Source organism: Phalacrocorax aristotelis, chromosome 16, assembly GCF_949628215.1.
Source record: "Phalacrocorax aristotelis chromosome 16, bGulAri2.1, whole genome shotgun sequence".
NCBI classification, from domain to species: Eukaryota; Metazoa; Chordata; class Aves; order Suliformes; family Phalacrocoracidae; genus Phalacrocorax; species Phalacrocorax aristotelis.
The window spans coordinates 12213962-12234850 of record NC_134291.1 but is presented as its reverse complement, the minus strand read 5'-3'; positions in this window follow the sequence as shown (position 1 = coordinate 12234850).

Here is a 20889-nt window from a genome sequence, read left to right as displayed (position 1 = left end):
GGAAAGAAGTAATTTATTTCATCTCAGCTGCAGGATCAATGCCTGCAAATTGACACCTTCTGCAATGGGGACAGCAGCAGTTCTCCAGGGTCCACCACAAGCTCCCCAACACACACATCAGAGGTACCTCAGAAAAAGAGGAGCAAGGAGAAACTCCTCCTTTCTCAAGCACAGGAGACCACTGAATATTTGCATTATTTCTCATAACAAGATGGGGGGAAGCTACAATGGAAACTGAGATACAATTACTTACCTGTTAACTGAAAATGAAAGACCTTCTGCTCCCAATATCTAACCTAGTTTAATTATAGGTGTCTGGAGCTAGTGAGACTGCGTGTTCACATGTGTGGTAGGAGGTGGTAATAGGCAGCTTGCTCCCCCCGCTGTAATCCTGCCTCCAACCTCTCACTGTACCTGTTTCTGATATGTGCAATAAGCATGAAGAAGGGCTTTGGATTACAAAGAGATACCTCCCCCCCACCTTGTAATTACCAAATTAACACATTCTAATGGGTGAAGTACTCCAGCAGCAGACTATGATTAATGCACAAGTCCAATTAGCTGCAGATTCTTTCCCTCTAATTTTAGCCCACTTAAATAGCATGAGACAATCTGTAATGTCTCTGGGGTGAACCTCCCCTCTACACAAGCTCCCTCCTCTGCCATTTAATGAAATCTCTGGTGCTTAATGCGAGAGGCAGCTCAACCCTGCCACTCTGCTGGAAACCGTTCTCTGGCACAGCAATGGCATTGCTGAAGCACAGGCAGGGGAAGCTATCTCCATTAAAGACAAAAAGAATACATCACTTCAAAAACATCAGCTGATAGCAACTTACCTGCTGTCACACCAGGTGGAGAGGCACGGATAGCTACAGAAAGACCACGTGCGAGTTCTCTAAGAACACGGCTGATGCCCCCAAACCTCGCACCCACGAGGAGGCTTGCTGGCAGCATCCTGAATATTTCTGAGAATGACTATGGGGTCACAAGGCTTTCCGGTCCGGCCCTAGTATTTAAACGCAAGCCCATTACTCTAACAGCTCCATAGCTATACCAGTTGTTAAAGCACTCATTTCTTTAACAAAAATACCTGGTTTCTTTTACCTAAGAGGAAAAGTAGGACAAATTCCTCAGAAACACCCTTTGTTGAGTCCCATTTTCCATGTAAGAGGGATTTCCAATTGCCCCCACGGCCATTTCACTGGTTCAATACTGAGCAAACCCAGGGACTGAGGAAAAGACGGCAAATGAACAAGCAGCTCAAAACAGCTTTGAGTGGAAAATGAGTCTCAAAACGAGAGTGGCCTGACTCAGCCTAGGAGGGAAAAGAAGAAATGGTCTCTTGTGCATAAGGTGGAGGAAAGCTCAACCCAAAGCTGGATGACAAAACAACCTTTTAATAAGAGTACTTGCCTAATGGGGAAGCCTTAGGAAGGTGGGACACTGGCATACCCCCACAGCTGGCATCTGAATACAGCCCTCCAAGGAGCATCCAGAGAACCCTGGCCAGAAGGCATCATATGCTTCTGGGGGAAGAATCCAAGCGGCTGCTTGGAAAGGATGCCATGTCTCCCTTGTTCAGCCAGGGAAGTGCAAGTGTCAGCTGCTGCTAAGAACCTAGCAAACTGCTAAAGGTGCGCTCATCTCCAAACTAGACCCCTTCACACTGCAGGAAAAAGAAGAGGAAGCAAAGGCTGCAAGAAGCCACGTGGTGCACCTTCCTCTCTAGCAAAATACCAAGGACCAAGAGAGCTAAAGGACAGGCTCAGCTGAATCTCTTCCTGGATACAGACCCTCCAGCAAGCAGCATTTGCTATTACAGTAGAGCCCTGGCACTACACATGTCCTACGGTGTATAGGCTGCTGTCTCCTCCTTCCCTTCCGTGCACCCCTGGACAGCCCAGCATCAAAGTGATGCCTCACCCCTCAGTAGCAATAGGGCTCTCGGCTCCTTGGTCTCTTGTCCCTGGTGCTGGGATAAGAGGCAGGTTTTAGAGGTCCCACCTGGGCCAGTTCAGGTGTACCCACCAGCAAAGCTGACGCAGCAGCGCTTCATGAAGACTGAACTGAGTACGAATCACACAAGCACCCTGACTTCTCCCCTTTCCGTGGTTTCTCATGATAACTAAAGACAGAAACCATCACTGTTCAGGCCGTGAGAGCTGGCTTACAGCTGTGAAACCCCCTTCTCTTGGTGTTCAAGCTACCTTGGATCACAGTGCTGTGAGGACAAAACAGAAGATGTCTCTCGTCACTCGCCTTTCCAGAACAACCCAGCCTCTCCCAGCAGAAAGTACGCTACGATGAGCTGCAGGCGGACTGTTAATCCATGCGGGCACTCGACGGATGAGCGACGGCCAGCTCACGCGGGCAGTACCGTACAGGGCTGAGGGAGGAACTGGCTGCTGCTCCCAAGCCATCGTCTGACAAAGCAGGCCTCCAATGCCCAGGGAAGGCCAGTACCTGTGTAACGGGCAATGGCACAAAATTTCAGAGCTATTTAGAATATCCTACCAGCTTCTTTTATTCAAGAAATTTCACTTTCCTAACATATATACCTTGCCAGGTTATGAATGCCAAAGTGAACAGGTTTCTAAAAGGGTAACAGCCACATGAACAGTCAGGCTGCGTGTCGCCTGTGGTTCCAGGTTGGCTGGGGTTTTTTGCACAAAGATCTCCGACGGCAAAACTTGAGTGGGAAACAACAAAAACATTCCCACCAGCTCTGGTGGGCACTCAGACACGTGCAGTGCCTCTCACCTGGGGGATCCACCACATCTGAAGCTGGTTTATGAACTTCATCCCCACTGTTAGGGAAAGGAGGACAACATTTCTGCAGAAGGAAAACACGAGCATGCCTGGGGACGTGTGACAATGTCACACAGCAGGTCTGCGGCAGAGAGAATAATTCCCTCAATTGCACTGCTGATGCCCTCTCCACCCAGACCAGGACAAAACTCTCTTGCCACCACGAACAGACACTGCTATCTCCTGCACCAAACTGTTTTGTTGGTTTTTTTTTAAACGTAAGGTCATATTTTTATTAATAAAATTTGCTAAAGTAGCAGCAGCAGGTTCTTTACCAAACCAGCCCCAGCACTGCCCTTTTTTGCCATTGCTTGCATTTTATAAGGTATAAAGAAATCTAGTAAAGCTTTCTAAGCAGATGATGTTGTGTACAAAATATTAATGCTGCTTATCCCTAAATTGATATTTCTTTGAAGACTTCTAATAAAGCCCAGTTCCTCCAGAGCCTTAACCATGACAAACGTCAATAAATGTTATGAGTCCCTGAGGCTGAATTTTAAAGGAGCATTAAAGATTAAAGAATGCACAGGTCAATTACTGAAACAAGCAAATGACTTTAGGAGTAATTACATATAATTTTGCCTTGTTTATTTTGCATTAGTTATAAGTGTCCATAATCCTGTGTCCCCCCCCCCCAGGGTCTCTTATGGTTTGGGTTGAAAAATTCCTTCATCTATCATTTGATGTTATGCGCAGTTGCCACTGCCAAAAAGTGGCTTTAAAAACAGTCTTCCTGTGCCATATAGATATATACATACATATACACGCACATACACACACATGCACCCCCACGCTGGCATCTCCTCTATCCAGCGTGTGTGCACCAGCCCGACCAAAGCCCTCTGGAGCGGCGTGTCCCTGCTGGCACAGCCCATTCACCTGCAGCAGGACCAACAGCTCCCCATTTCAATATCTGCATAAACGGCTAAGGCTACTACGTGGCATTTTAAAGTCCGTATTATTCATACATGAAGCACTGGTGCCTCCAGGTAAAACCGGGGTGATGAGACAGAGTGAAGAGCCTGAGCTGCTCTTCCATCCCTGGGCGCCTCGGCTCCTCCAGCACCTCCTGGCTCTGTGCGCGCACTCCTCGCACCGTGCTGTTCTAACATTAGCTTAAGATTCAACGCACTAAGACCCCACGGCTCACAAAGACGACCTTCACCTGCCCATGCTAGAAGTTGCCATCATGTCCATTAAGACTTGCTCGGCCAAACCAGGGCAAACCCAACACCCCGAGCTGATGGCACGGCAGGACTGGCCCCTTGAAGGCACTGCAGTGCTGGAGGGGGAAGGCGCTGCAGGAAGGGGACCGGCGGGAGACAAGAAGTGCTGGCGCAGGGCTTTCACCCACTTTTCATTTCTTTTGTGTTCTCAGATCGTACTAGATTAGCAGAATATTTACATAGCCCTTATGAAGTGCATTTGATGTTCAGGGCAGACTCAGCATCTCTCACGTGGCTGTTCTGCCTCTAATGTCATTTTATAGTGTGCCTGCTTATAACAAGGGTAATAAAATAAATTGGGGGGGAGGTTGAGGAACACATTATGCAGGAATCTGGACCTCTCTGCAGCCAGCAGGAAAAGGAAGCTCAGTAATGGACATATCATAATCTTTCTGTGCCAGTTAATATACGTCCAGCGTTACACTGATGTTTTATTGCACTCCACACCTTCAGCAGAAGCCCATTTCTTTTAAGTGATTTTGATAAGCTGATTGATGCAGTCCCTGTTTTTCTCATATGTGTGTGTTTGTAAGAACCTGTCTGCCTGATGCCATGGGCTTCTATCTAATAAAGGACCTATAATGCACTTATTTTCCTCGACCATGACTTTCCTCCACTTTCCCGTGCAATTTACTACTTTAGAGAAATTTAATCTGCTGCTGAAATTCACTGTATTATTAATGGAGAGTCAGTGCAAAGCCTCACTGTAATTAAACTACGCACCAAGGTGAAAAAAAAATCTTAACCCACCCAGTGTTCAAATAGCATCAAGGGTTTCACTGAAATTATTTGGAGCCAAGAAATGTAAAGCCAGGCAGAAAAGCCTTCCTGGTTACTGAGCTGTTTGCTGGTTACTGCACAGCCAAGGCGGCATGCAGATTTCCAACCTTCACAGCTTCTAGGGGATTAAATAGAACTCCCTCGTTGCAGGTGTCACACATGCAAATTCTGGGCTGAAAGAGGGACAGGGTCCCTCCTTTTGATTAACGAAACCCCTCAGCTGTTGGCACATAGTAAGTTCGGGAAAAATCTGCCACAGGCAGCTACAGAGGCCAAAAGAATAATACAAACAGGCAAATTTACACTCTAGGAATTTACTTGGTGGCTTGCATGATCGTGATGCAACTCCTGCTGTGGGGATGCCTCAAGCTGCTGGCAGAGCAGACACGGACAGGAGCGCCCTGCTTTGCTGGGACCAGCACCTCCACACACAGGGCATGTACTGATGGCTGCACTGACCTCCAGAATCATTTTTCCAGGCTTGCTTTTAGCCCCAGGCCAGGAATAATACTCACTGCCTCTGTCCAGAGGCGCTGAGGCTCCAGAGTTCAACCCGCCATAACACCCAGGCACAAAACACCCCTTTGGCAGGCAAAGACAGACTGGCTCTTAGGCTCCCACCTAACACACAGAAGGATTTCACCTGTATCTCAGGTTCCCGTGCAGCACAGACCAATACTGAGATAAAGTGATGCCAAACTGCCTGAGACCAGGGAACCTAAAAGTAGCTCATCTAAGCCTGTTCAGATCTCAGCAAATTAGAGAACTGCGATAAAGCTCTCTGGCCAGCTGGCCCCGTGCCTCGGGGTGTAGCACACGGAGACAGCTAATCTGTGTGACGGTGGGTTTGCTCTTGGGTGCGTAGCGCCAGGTCACGAATCACAGCCACGGGGAGCAGAAGAGGGTTCACTTTTGATCTTGACACATTAGAGCTGCTGCTGGGATGAAAAAGGCAGGATATGACATATTTTCACTGGGTCTGTGATGGGATTCAGAAGCCACAGAAGATCACCAGGCCACTATTTGAAGCTCTCTCACTTTACTTCAAAGCAGTCAGAGAAAACAGTGCTACCGATGTCCCCTTTTTTTTTTTTTTGGGGGGGGGGGGGGGGTGGGGGTCGGGGGGGGTCTCTCTTCATTTGTCAAACATCCATGGCAGGATTAATCTATAAAAAGAACATTTGGCATGAGACAGGCAGAGGCAAGAGGGGTAGGGACAGCATTTCTTGGGAAGAATGGGAAGGGCGTGGATTGCAGAAGGAAAACAATGCAATGTTATCTCTGCTCCATTCATTGGGATTCTGCTGGTTTTTCGACTCTGCGCTCCTGTGTAACACACCTGTGAAAACACCAGCTGGGCAGCCAAGAGCACATATTTGCAATGAATGTGCTGGTGGGAAGGGCTGACCAAGAACAAACAAAAGAGAGGAGAGAAAGAAACGCTAGTAATTGCTTTTATGCAAGAGCTCCAAAGCGCTGACAAATGTGCCAGTGCTGCAAACCTGCAAAATACCTGAAATTCCCAGAAAAATAGTTCCTCTCCTGCCTCATTTTATACAACTTGCTAAGCAAATTATACACAACATAAACCAAAAGTTAGAAGGGTAAAAATATAGGGTTTTGAATAAAACCAGACTCAACTTATCAGCAGAAGAGCCACTCATGCATTACATTCAGGAGCACATACACACTCCTGAATACTCAGAGCATCTCAAAACTCAGTTAAAAATACGGCACAAAGCACAAGCATGTTGGCAAGGACAAAATCTCCACTGATTTCAGCTGTTCAGTGCTAGTATTTCTCTGTTAAGTTTGCAAACACATTATATTTAAGCTATAAAAAGCTGCAGTTACAGGTGGCTTTGTTAAGGGAGAATAAGAGGTGCATCCCTAGCAGAAGGGTCACCCCTGCCTTGGCAAGACTCGGGGCCCTGCTGCATGAGTTGGACGGACAGGAGTTTTTCAGAGATGTTGGACACCACAGTATATTCTGCCTGGTTTGGTTTTTTCCCATGGGTAGAGCAATGATTCCCCCCACCACCGCCAAGTCTCCTGAAAGGCAGTTGAACCATTTTACCCAAGACTAAAACAATCTGATAAGAGCTGAAGTAGAGCCTGTACAACTGCAGCCCAAGATTTCATACTCGAAACAGGGAGCTGTTAGACAACCTTAATGATACCTTGTGCTTACCAGACCTGCCCACAGCACACTGTTGCATGCAGAGTGCAGATACCAAGGATGAGGTATTTTGCTGGTGTTGGTTGGGTTTTTTTAACAGAAAGTTCACCGATGTGATCTCCTGAAAAATGTGAGTCTTGGCAATGGCAGTGGACGTGTGGAGAGGAGCACTACAAGAAATAGCTCAAAACCTGAAAGAATCTCTGCATCCCCTCCAGAAAGAGTTTCAATTCCCTATCTGGAAGCAGGTAAAAGCCGAAAGGGGAAATACAGAGATAGATATATATATACACACACACATATATATATGTAAATTTAAAAAAAAAAATCCTCATTTGTCTCACCTAGGGTTGAAAAGAGAAGGAAATTTCATGACTGAAAGCAGCCGCTTGACTTTGCTATGCAGCTTCCTATAGGTATTTATTTGCCAGGCTCTAGTCCCTGAGCTTCCTTCACTCATTGGGAAGATTTTGTACAGTGTATTTGTGAAGGATGATTGACTACAGGGAGTCTTTGTTGTACTATCTGCTGTAATTATTTTAATTCAAACACATTCCCTTATAGGACTGACATCATAAACGCTGTTTTCTATAACAAATAGCTGTCAAGGCTGTCAAGCAGATCTGCTTACTGTTTTATATCATTACGATATTTAATTTCAACTCTGTGTTCTTTGTCAAATGTTCTCAAGATTTCTTTTCCCTGGTAGCAGATCAGACAGATGCCTTTGGTTTCAAACAGATCATTCTTTAGGGTGAGGTCAGGAGGAAAAAAAAAGAGGGAATTTGCAGTAAGATGCTCACGTCCCAGGGGGAACTCACGGCCAGTCTTAACTTTCCTACAGCGCATTACTGTACATATGGGTGTTATTAACTGCCAAGCTGGTTGGGTTTTACGACATGCTCAGACTCAAACCTTCTTAGTAATAAGATCACAGAGAAGCCTTTCTATTATCAGGCTTTAAACAGGACGAGGAGCTGGTAGAAACAGGCAGCACTTAATTCCCAGCTTTTTCCTGTATTCCTCATTTATCTGACTTCCAGCCTTCCTTGTTAAATGAAGAACCGTGGTTCAAAATAAACACTTCATAGTCCTGAAAGGAAAAAGACTGTGGCACGGTCTGGAGCCACCACCACGCAACCGAATTACTGGAGCATTTGGAGGCTTCGCATTAGACCACAGCGTGTTTTGCTTAGAAAAAGGCAAGCTTCCATGTCTGTTGCTCTCATAGCTGCTCTGCCCTGACCTGCACACTCGCCTGGCCAACACCTGCTCTGTTTGAGCCACCTCCGAGTTTGTTCCTGCAATTGAAGGAATTATCCTCTGCTCTCTGCTGACACCTCAAACAACCTGATGAGAAGAGGTACCAAGAGCCGCAAATAACATGTTTTCATTGTGGTTCATTGAAATACAAATAATTTTGCAAAAAACAAAGCAGGGAGCTGTTCTGTTTCAGGAGAGTGTTGGAACTGTGTGCCCTCTCCCACACGTAGCTTTTGACAACAGGTGTCGCTGAACTCTCCCGCTTATTTGAAAGGGAAAGCACACGGAGCGTTTTTACCCGGCCTAGCCAGGGGTGGGCAGGAGGTGCTGAATGGAAATGCAAGGTGCGCGAGGCTAATCTGCCCTCTCCATCACTGCAGACACACTAAACCTATTTTCTGTGGGCTGGCGTATGACATCTGGAACCGGTGTTAGATCCTGTGTGTGCTGCCAAGTCATTTTCCTGGGCTCCTGGAAAACACGCCTAACAGGATGTTTCCAAAAGCCACCTTGGTATCTCGTAGCCCTTTACACGTGTAGGGCCATACAGAGGGAGTCCATCCGTCCGCTCCTGTCTTTTCAGAGCCAGAGAAGAATAAAGCAGCAGAGGGCTGCTGGTGTGCAGAGCAGCCTGAAGAGAGCGTGTTTCAGAGGGGGCTGCGCACAGCGCACCCTGCCCACAGCAGGCTCCAGAGACACCGGAGACCTCAGGACTCTCCCAGATGCTCTCAGCCCTGCTAGGAGATGTCCCTACATGTCCAGAGGGCTCCAGGTCCTCCAAGGCAGAAGCCACCTTCGTGCTAAATATTCCTACCGTGCCTGGTACAATGCAATCTGGATTCTAGGCTATTGACAGGAACGACAATTAACGAGAAGTGAGAGGCAGGCATGGCGCAATTGCTCTTTCCATGGCAGAATATGACTTTCCTACACAAACACCAGCGTGCAGGCTGTCATAAACACAAAACAAACCCCCAGCTCCCTCTGAAGGAATAAGCGTTAGCAGAGCAAACGTTGCATTCGCTCAGCTACTGGGGTGCAGGGCTGCAGCCTGTTAGGGCCCTGCACATGCCTTGCTATTCGGAGCTTCTCATTTAATTCAAAATACCACACAGGTTTGGGGGACCGAGCCAACAACCTACACCGAGCTGCTCTGCTTTCCCTCTACTCTCTCCCTATAGTCCTCCCTGCCTGCCGTGTGTAGGTATGTAATACTATAACCTTGCTTTCTGGCACAAAAGTGCTATAAGCCATCAATAAATTTTACTGACTTTCCTGCGACTTTCATGAGGACTGGAAGAGTCACATTTCACATCAAAGATGGAGCTGTAAATATATTATCTCTGCAGTAAACACAGTGCCGACAGCAGCAACTCACTCATGTCCCAGGGACTGCTCTGTGAGCATCGCCAGTGTACTGAGATGGAGATTTATCTGCGTATCTATCGAACCTGGACACAAAGGCAGAGCAGCTCACAGAAAGCTATCTTATTCCCAGCAGTTTCATGTCACTGGCAGCGGATGCTGCCTCATTACAGAGCAATTCCCTCACTCCGTGAGAAAGGCAGGGCGCAGGAGCCAGGCTGGCAGGACAGCAGAGGTGCTAACGGCCCCTTCAGCAAGGCCCTGAGCCAGCAAAGCGCTAAAACGAATTGGAGTTTGACAACATGAGATGTCCTCTGGCTGCTATGGAGTTTATGGCGCCTGGGGGCTGTTCTTTTGCAGACTCTGGGGTTAAGGTTTGAGGGAGGCTTCTGAAATGATCATTAATTCACATTTCCCCCAGCCATATAGACCTCTTACAAATTCAAGGGTATTCATACCCAACCAGATTTCTGGCTGTTGTAGACAAGCACAAGCTGACCTGTTACCAAGAGGAAAATAGACTGTCCTTACCCTGGTTTGGAGGGTAACTGCATCTGGGACGTACAATACCTGCAGCCTACGCTACTGTGATCCACCACCCAAAGCAGCTGCTCCCAGGCTCGTGCAGGTGTGGGTCACGGTGCTGCCACATGGCACAGCCGCTACCTCCGTACTGCGTCCCCACCAGCTGCTGCGCCTGGGCTCTGGGTGACTGGGGGTGCTGTTTGATGTAGATCCCCTCTTCAGCACTTGCAACAGAGGAACGGGGCCATGGTCCCGGTGCACTCTCTGAGCTCTTGCTGCTGGTGGTTGCCCTCTGGGAGAAGGTGGACGGGTTTAATTTAACCCTGATGATCACAGCAGCTATAGCCACCCACCTGCAATAAATGTCCACTCAAAAGAGATCATCTTTTCTTACCAGGGATTTCCATTAAGGAAACAAAGAAACCTCTTCTGCTAAGCCCCGGGGCTGCGGGAAGCGAGCAGGAGAGCAGTGAGCCTGTTACCAGCCGACTTCCCCTGCAAGGGCGAGGAGCAGATCACATGGGACAGAGCCCAGCTCTTGCACCTTACTCAGCGTTTAAATCTGTCCCATGAAATGCTCCATTCTGCTCAATTTCAAATACTTTACATACCCAAGGATGCACTCCTTTAAGGCGTTAGCTCTTCTCTGGATCCCCAAAGGGCAAGTGATTCGGCAACACGGTTCCTGGACCACAGGGCTGCTCCTCAAAAAGCCCAAAGCCCCTCAATATCTTTGTTCTTCCTCATCACCCTGTGCCTTTCTAGCCTCTGCCACACACATCCACCCTCTGGCATGCAATCCAGACTCAGCATGCTTGCATCAACCTGGACACGTTGTTATTCTGTAATATTTCTTAAGGCAAAACCACATCTACAAGACAATCCCCAAGGATACATCCCTTTGTTTTCCAGCACACGCTGCCAGGAGACATGCACGTGAAATGCCTGCTGCTATAATTGCGCCAAGAACAAGCAAGCCTCTGAGGGTTTAGCCGACAGCCTCCACGCCAGCTTCCCTGGCTCCATCACTCCTGCTGCTGGCAAAGGCTGGGACTACTGGGAAACCTGCCTGAGGGATACAAGGGTAAGATGGCCCGCTGGCCTCGCTCCCATCTCTTCTATCTGTCCTCAGATGTCCTTCCTTTCCTTATCCTGCTGGCTGCATCTGGTCCTAAATCTTCAGCTTTCTCCCCAAGTAAAATAGCCCAGCTTGCCCTGGCATGGCCTGCTGCTTTGGATCATTCTCACATCTTCCCTGTGGAAAGATCCCAAGTCTCCCTCCTGCTAAGTACAATCTCACTGCAGCTCCTCCAGTAGCTCCAAAGGACAGGGACAGCACGTACTGCCATGCCGTGGCATGAGGCAGCAGCCCAGTTTGGGTCATTTGCCCGCCCAGCGGTCCTCATGAGCGCAGGCGCAGCACCACGGCATTCACACAAACACAGGCTGCGCAGTTTGCAAAGGGTTAGCTCGCAAGAGCAAAGGGTTAGTTTTGTCCGGCAAAGGCTCCCAACCGCCACCCCCCTCCCAATTTATTTCTGCAATTGTAATTAAGGCCCTGACAAAGTGGTTTAGCTGCCTGAGTCTTTTGTTCAATTTATTGATTAGCTATTTCTCAGAAGTTCATTACCATCCAGAGGCTGGGAATTGGGAATTGGGTCTATGTGGTTTTTCAAGGCTTCATCTCTGCTTCAGATGATTAAATGCAGCCACAACACATCCATCCTGCATTGAACAGCTCTGCCCAAGGTCAAACATTCATGCAAAACAGGAGTGCATATCTGCATGTCTAAATATCATCTGCATGAATTTCCAAGAGGATGTTTCTAAAGCCTCCCCAGCAAGTAGGAAAAAAAATGTATTTACAGAGGTAAAACAGGTCATATCTTAATGCTCCCAATACAATATCCTTTAATTATAAACTGATGGGGGGGGATCACAAGACCAACCCTCAAAGTAGGAATAGGGGAGGTGTGAAATTGCAATTGGCACGAATTGGCAGCTTCTGCTCAGGAGCTGAGGCATGAACAACAGGGTGGGCAATTCTGCAAGACAGAAACATGGAGGAAATACTGATACCACCATCCGTTTTACACTGCAGGGAACAAAAGACACTAGCACGCAATGCTGTCCATCAGCAATCTTCATTAAGTTCAATGTTTACCACAAGGACAACATACCATGCCCCCATCTCTTTTAAGAAGCGCAACCTGCTCTCTTTCCTTGAAAGATTTTCTAGGCAAATGAGATGCAGCAGGTTTCATCCAGATTTCCATAGAACATTTGTCATTAGCTAAGCTTGTGAAGACAGGATTTAGTAGAAGATGTAACATGGGTGAAAGTCTCAACAGAAGCTGAAGGGCATAGCACTAGGGGGAAGGAAACTTTTGATGGAACTACCAAATAACTTGGCTTATTCAACATTTTTGGGGGTATTGACCACAGCATAAGAAAAACACACACCAAGGAAAGGTGAGAGGGGCACCAAGGCAGGTACCAGGGCAATACGAGGGTAGCAGAGAGCTGGAAGCAGCACAGGTCAAGCAAGGAGAGCTCAGGACCAGGGCCAGAGCTGGCTGTGTGCCCAGGTGGCCAAGGAGGCCACCAGCCCCCGGGCTTGTGTCAGCACTGGTGTGGCCAGCAGGAGCCGGGCAGGGATGGGGCCCCTGTGCTCGGCCCTGGGGAGGCCCCATCTCGAATGCTGGGCTCAGGTTTGGGCCCCTCGGGACAAGGGGGACCTTGGGGGGCTGGAGCGTGTCCAGAGAAGGGCAGCGGGGCTGGGGCAGGGTCTGGAGCACAAGTGTGCTGGGGGGCGGCTGGGGGAGCTGGGGGGGTTTAGCCTGGAGAAGAGGGGGCTGAGGGGAGCCCTTCTCGCTCTCTGCAGCTGCCTGAGAGGGGCTGGAGTGAGGGGGGGGTCGGTCTCTGCTCCCAAGTCACCAGTGACAGGACGAGAGGGAACGGCCTCAAGTTGCACCAGGGGAGGTTTAGATGGGATATTAGGAATGATTTCTTCACCAAAAGGGTTGTCAAGCATTGGAACAGGCTGCCAAGGGATGTGGTTAACTCTCTATCCCTAGAGGCATTTAAAAGATGTGTAGATGTGGTGCTTAGGGACATGGTTTAGTGGTGGACTTGGCGTTATTAGGTTAACAGTTGGACTCAATGATCTTAAAGGACCTTTCCAACCTAAATTATTCTATTATTCTAAGGCTTCTCAGCAGAAGATATGAGCTCCAGTCCTGCTGCCCAGAGGATCCTGGCAGGATTTGATGGACCGTAGTTGCAAACAATGCTCTCCTTGATCTCATCTCACAACCTGGTGAAGGTCCCTTCCCCTCACTCCCTGCATCCTTCCCAGCTCAAGACTGTCCTACCCTTTCATGAGGGATACAATCCTTCCCTCCTATCCAAGGGACACAACCTCCCTCTCCTCCTGCCACTTGTCCTCCCTCCCCTCTCCCAGGGTCAAGACCAGACACACAGATGATGCACTGGGGGATAAACAAGAATTTCTGCTGTTCACTGGGGATTTCACCCCTTGGAAGACCAATGCGATGCCTGGAGCCAGCAGGCGTAACATTTCCAGTAGAGGCAGGGACATCTGGCAGCTTTCATCACTTACATCCAAGTCACATCAACCTTCGACTAGAAGAGGCACGGGCTGCGAAGGTGCCTGGGGGAGCAGAAGGGCCGTGCTGCCAGGGCAGTTACGCAGCCAACTGAAGTGAAGGCTGAGGACAGAAGTAACTGCTAACAAACTTCCTGATGGTGTGAACCTTCGGATGAGGCAGACCAGCTGTTGGAGCTAAGCTACGATGCTGCATACCATTAGATGGACATGGAGATAAACGCAGTGCAGAAGGGACCCAAAATAATTACGCAGGTGGAGCCTGTGCAGCTCTCCTGTGCAGTTACCAGGAAGCCCAGCAGCCTGTGCTATTTGGAAATATTAATGAGCTTTTTCTGAAACATTAAGTTAATATTCTGGCACACATCTGGGACAAAGTTTTAACCCACTTTGGATGTACAGCATCATCCACCTCTTCAACACCTGGCATGGGCTCCTTTTCCTTCGTATTAACAAGGACAGGCTTCTGCTTTAGTGTTCCCTTAACATCTGATCTGCCTTTCACAGACCGGCTCTGCGATGCGGTGGGAGGACCGAAAAACCAAATCCCATAGCAAGCAATGCGTTCTCAGCAGCCATACCCACACCAGCTCAGAGCATTCAGCCTCCTGCAGCCAATGTTAGTCAATCATTTGCACTAACATGATAAAATAGTAAAACCCTTAAAAAAAGTCACAGGACTCGCCAGAGAAACAACTTCTCATCTCAGCATACTGCTCTTTGATACCACACTTCCCCTTTTTCAAGCTTGTCCCAGTGCAAGAAGCTTTTTAAAAAAAATCATTTTCAGCTCACGGACAGGAGATAAATAGTTTACTCATTTCAGTTTCTTTTCAAAAAAAGATGCATTATTTTCTTTTCCAATAACTTATTTTTTTCAAAATAAATACTATTTATATTCAGACAAGACTATTTCCTGCTCCCCTTTTGAGTCAGCACCTGTGTGTGTAGTACCGCAATTATTTCCGCAGTGACACACTTGTGATCTCAGCTGCACCGGTGTGCTGGCTTGGATGCCAGCTGGATCCCCAAGAAACCAAGCAGACTTTTATGTAGGGGTAAGGTGCTGCTTATTGGTAACAAGTGAGAAGAAAAAAGGGGAGGGGATGCTTTTCCCCTCCACCTCCTGCATCTTCCCTTCTGGAGACTTTGTCTCCAATTTTCTCCCCTTGCCTTGGGGTCCCTTTAAAGGGATGTAATTGATATAGTCACTAAAAATAATGGAATTTATAGCCCAGGCTCAACTCTATAAATTTAGCTATTACGTTCCTGATGGGAAAATGCAGAACAAAATGAATTGAGACAGAGTATTTGTCTTAATAATTGTCTCTTTTCTATGCTGTATGTATTTAATACATCTATGTGTATATATGTGCAAATATATACATACATATACATATAACTATATTTAGCAAAGGGATGGTTTTGTTTGATTTTTGGTTTGGGCTTGGTTTTTCTCTTCCCCCCACCCCCCCACCCCCCCCCCCCTTAAACAACCGCATCAGCACAAACCCATGGCCAGCCAAGCACACATTGAGAAGGCATCTCTACCAGAGCAACAACGCGAATTTCCCATACTGGAGCTGTTTGATGGGGGAAGAGCCAAACTTTGCATAATCCAGACACGGTAACAACCAATTGCTTTGTGCTGCAAAAAGTACATGGCTGCTTCTTTGGGCTTTTGGCTGTTTTTCAGGCTTATTTAATTTTTAGCCAGAGAAGTAAGAGCTGAGCCAGCACTTCTCTGCTCAAAGCTATCGCCCTGAGACTCTGATAAGGTTTCCCATTGAAACCTTCCCTCTTCTCCACTCCTCCCTTCCCATCCCTGCTCCGACTTCTGCTGTTTGGGGTTGGGCTAGCCCAACGTCATCTCTATCTCGCTGTGAATGTGCCACCAAAAAAAAAGAAGTGCAGGTCCAGGCTGTGATCATTTGTCATTTAGATAGAGTCTATGATATGAACCATGGCAAACACTGTAATGACTAATTTCAAACATTTATTACAACACTTGAGAGACTTGAAAGCTCTCCCTGCTCTTGATTTTAATAAATGCAGTCTTGAAGCAGCTGCTTATCAAAGTGACACAAATTGTGTGGTAAATAGATTATGGCACAGCTGAAATACTGGAAAATGAGATCAGAAATGCTACTATCTTCCATTTAAGGCTTTGTAAGATGTTCCGATCAAGCGGATTCCAAAAAAGTGGCACGGCAGAGCTGGTGGAAGTGGGAAGAAGCCAAGATGCCAGGGGACCAACACGGGGGCAACCGGCTGCTTATCGTTTGCCTATTTGCATATGTACAATTTCTTGCACATTAACGAGTTTGTACACCAAAGGGCTGGGGAAGAGATACCAACAGTCCTTGAAGTCATCGTTTCAGTGCCAAACCGAGATACGGGACCGGCTTCATCTGGAAAGGAGTTATCGCACCAGCAGCAAGACTTCCTCATGCTGAGCTCGGCTCCTCAATCTCATTGTCTTCGTGCAATAAATATAACTCTTATGAAAACTTGCGAACGGTACTGAAAAGGGAAATATTTTGCCTTTTTGGCAAATTGCATATAGATTTCCACATGCAGATAGTTAAAAGCTGAATTAATATTTGTTTTCATAAAGTTCTAAAAACTGAGACAAAAGCCTAATTTTTAGAAGATACTTTGACCAAGAGAATTGGTAAAAATCTGGAAAACAGTTGTTTTGGTTTTAAAAAGCATTCCCAAAGGGCAGAGGAACGAGAAGTTGGTAACAAGCAACATTTTTCAGCCAGCCTCACAAGGACTCTGTAGGTCAGCTGGTAAAGAAACTTAAACACAAGAGAGGAAAATTAGCTTGGAAATGTAAGAACCTTTTCACCAAAACAGGATTCATTTTTAGAATCAGCTGCTGCCAATTGTTTTTAAGGCACAAAGACGATAAAAAACTATCAGGTATCTGGTATTACACAACTACTCATTCAATACAGCAAGCACCATGGGTCTGATTATATTTATAGCCCACTTTTCCTACTGAAGCAACCAGGCCAAATTCGCATGGGAGGGAAATGCACCCAGTTTCAGGGAAACGGGAAGTACTGTAACCGGGGGTTCAGCTCAGCGCAGCCCGATCGGCACAGCCATCTTCGCGGTCCCTCGCGACGGCCTAGCACCGCGCACACATGCGGCAGGAGAGTCACTCCGGCTCAGAGCTCCTTTAGGCTAGAATTTAAGTTCCCTGGGGTCCCTGGGCACTGAACTGGGAGCAAGGGCTGCCTGTAGCGACACTGCTGGCCACAGCAGGCACCTGGGCTCCAAATTTAGGTATCTAACCTGTATGATTTAAATTTGGTAGAGACAATAACCCCCGCTGTGCTAATTTTGGAGGATCTTTGCCTAAATCCCCCGGGCAATGCTTCTTTGCCTCTTTACGGTCCGTTCCTTTGAAACGATGCTGCCTAAGAATAAGGCTGCAAGTTTTGAATATACAAAGCAGGAATATTCCCCATCAGATATTCTTTTGCTTTATTCATGTGATTGAAACTCTTGCTATGGCTCTTGCACATCCAAGGAAATGTATTTACAGTATCATCAACTGAAAAAAATTGGATTCCCACATTGCGGCTCAGGGGATTTTCTGTGGTTTCTATCAAACACAATGACTCTGGTAGTAGAAGGCTACTGTAATAAGCACCTGTATTGCAGTTTCATATTAGAATACACAATTAAAACTAGAAAAGGAAAAAAATAAACATGCTTTCAGTCTTCCTTCAGGAGAAACTCCAGAAATCTGGGGGGTGGGGGCAAAACAAATTCCTCCCAAATGCCCTAAGCTCTCTCCTGTATTTCTTTTGCCCTTAAAGCTGGGGAACTTCCATCCCAAGCCCTGAAAGATGTCTCTGGCTCCACACACCAAGGTATGGGAGAGGCTGGCGGAGGAGATGGGAGCTCTGCAGCAGCGCTGCATCTTCACTGCAGCCTCGACCATCGCTCATAGCGAGAGTGAAGCAGAAAGGGGAGAAAAGCAACTTCTTGCTCTCCAGACCCTGTAGACCAGTGTTACAGACACCTTCCTAGGGGATAAAGTTAATGCACAAAGCAGCTGCTTGGAGCACAGATTCCTCATCTAGAGCATTTCCCCTCCTGCTGCAGTATTGGTATGAGCAGGAAACACGTTAGAGGCTTGGCAGGTACCAGCCTGTGCAGTGCACAAGTCATCAGCTTTCCTCAGAACCGCGAGCCACTGTCGTACAAAACGTAGGCGGTTGGTGGCATCCGGCACGGATGAGGCACGTGTGGCACCGGACCCGGCAGCTGAGCCCATTTAACACCTTCCACCTCTGGCGGTGCCTCCCCTTCTCCATTGACTGGGGACGATGGGCTCTGGGCTCGTTGCACTGGAAGTGTGCCAGAAGGATCTCGGCATCGTTAAGCTCGATATGCACTAGTGATCACACATGCCTTGCCTGCACAAGACAGTTCAAAACGCAGCTTGTAGGGTTTGGCCTGGGACAACCTGATTTCTCCTCTATGCACAGTTCCTTTGGCCAGCAAACTACTTGTCTCATTCCCAGTCACCGTGCCCAAGCAAGGTAACACACACTCAGTTTTGCTTCCAGTTGCCTTACAACAGAGCAGTGGGAGCCCCACACCCTCCACCCAGCCCAGCACTGGGGGCTCTCCCTATTCCCAGCCAAGAACCACCCTGGGCTTTTCAGCCCCGGCATATGTGATACGGGTCCCATGGTCTCATATAGGATTTTCATGCTCAGTCAGGGAATTGAGGCACCCTAGTAGTAATATCCCCCCAAACACACACCACTGCTTTGGGAGCTTCCCCATCTTTCTGCTTCATAGCCTGTAAATAGAACAGGCTTTTTTGAGTGACACAAACCCACCACTATTTTGTGATAGAAGAGCTGCTCTCAGAACAAGTGTAACTCAGCCCAAAGTGTAGTTTCAGCAACTTTCATCTATAAATCACAAGCTACGTTTAGGTGGCAGGTAACTGTCACCCCCTCGATGCAGGGGTCTGCGGCACACAGATGCTCCAATCGCCGCCTGTCAGGAAGGGCAGAGCTGGAGCTCAGGTTTCCCAGCTCCCATTTGCTCTTCACTTTCTTCATTCCCAAGTCATAAACAGAGGTGGCATTTTTGACAGGAGTTTCAAGCTCTTGCTGGGTTTGCTTTTCCCATTTAAGGAGTCGTTGGCAACAATTCACCCACCTCTAATTCAGACAAGGAATTTGTTTGCTACCTGGTACCCACTGCCTCTGTGCTCGTGTGGGTCCCCAGCCCAACACTGCCCATGACAGGGTGGGCTTCTGAGCGCAGGCAGCAACGCTGGCAGGAGAAACAGCATTGGGATAAGGAGAGAGAAGCTCATACTGAGATGTAGCCATGGCAACATGCTTTTGCAGAACAGGAGGCATATCTGCCAAGGCTCAGAGATTTGCCATTTGATCGCATGGATTTCCATGCTCTGGATGCGATCACATCACACAAAATCCAGGTCAGGCTTGATGCCTTGAATAATTCTTTACCCTCAAGGGGCACAGAACTGATGTAGGAAGCTGTGTCTCACGGAGGATATAGCAGGATTAAACAGATTATCTCTTTGGCCAAAAATAAAGGTGAGCTGGGCAAATTAAGAGACACCCAGATATACTTTTATTGCACAGAAGGTGGCAGGGAATCAGCAGAACCTCAGAGCTGTGCATGGAAATCTGCATTTCCTGGGGAGGAGATAGAGCAAACGTCTCTAGAGCCAGGGTACAATCATTCTAACTAAAAATCCCATCCAGTCTTCCTCTTCACCTTGTCACTGTTATCCAAAGACAGGAGTAACCACATTTCCCAACTCACAACAGTCACAGCATCAGTTTGTAGCTTTTCACCCACAGCTGCCTCTGAACGACCCACCTGGGCTGGGCAGGCTCCTGGCAGGTGCTTGCCAAGCCACCGGTGCAGACCTTCCCCTGGCGCCCAGCACCCACGAGGTGACAGCCCCAGCAGCCCAGCGCCCACCCAGCAGGAGCCGTCCTGCTCCGGGGAGCCAGCGTCCTCACCCCGCACACAGAATCCCTCCTGCGGCCCTCTGCAAAAACAGGGACCCGGAAAAGAGCAGAGCTGCAGGGTGCCAGGGGAACAGCCTGCACCAGCACGTGTTGGGATGGCAAGGGGAACGTGAAGCTCTAAGAGGCAACGGCAAAGCAAGGAGAGAGCGAGCGCGCACAAAATCTTCAGGGCTTCAGGAGATTTGCGGCAAAGCCTGGGATGAAAATATTCTCTCTTGGGTTCTGCCACTGAACCAGACCTCCAGACTAGTAAGGGCTGTATTTGCTCTGATACGTGCCTGTGCAAATCATGAAAGCCAGGTCTGAAGCCCAGAGAGAGCAGGCAGCTTGACAGCAAACAGCACAGAGCAAGCGAAGGATGTGCCAAGCGTTCTAATTCAGGCAAGTCTGCAAGAACTGCGGCGAACTCCACACACCTCTTCGGGTCGGTGGAGAGAGAAGAGGGGGAAGGAAGAGCCAGAGCTCCGCATGGCATCGCTCAGCCTTCTTTGCTGTGACATAGTCTCCACTGCCTGACCCTGGGACAGGACAGTGACAGAAGAAACCACAGCTCCAGAGTGGTTTTACAGTGGCTGTGATCATGTGTGCACTCAGGGTCTAAAGAAAAACATCAAACTCTGGTAGAAACAGGAGTCTCATCTGAGTCAGAAATCAGCTGTGTTGGAAAAAAAAAGAACCAAAGGCTTTTCTTACATTTTGAAGATATTTTCCTCCCTTTTATGCCAGCAAACCTGAAACCACTAGAAATCTAGATGTTCCTCACCTGGCACCTTTAAAAGGAGCGTACCCTTTCCTCAGTAGCTCCAGGGCTTTAACCTTTTGAAAACAACAGGTCCCAAGACCTTGAAAGGAAAAGCCAGCAAGGCAGAGGTCATCCTCCATTAGAGCAGGAGCAGGGAGGGAGGGGAGATTTATCCCAATGATATGGGTCTTTTGGAGAGGTTTAATTCGCTCCCATGTCAGGTCCTTTCCTTCCCACCCTCCCCACCCCCAGCTCCCTCTGAACCAGTCTTCCTGTCCCTTGCTTTTCACCTCTGTAGGGTTGAGCATGAGATAAACATGCCC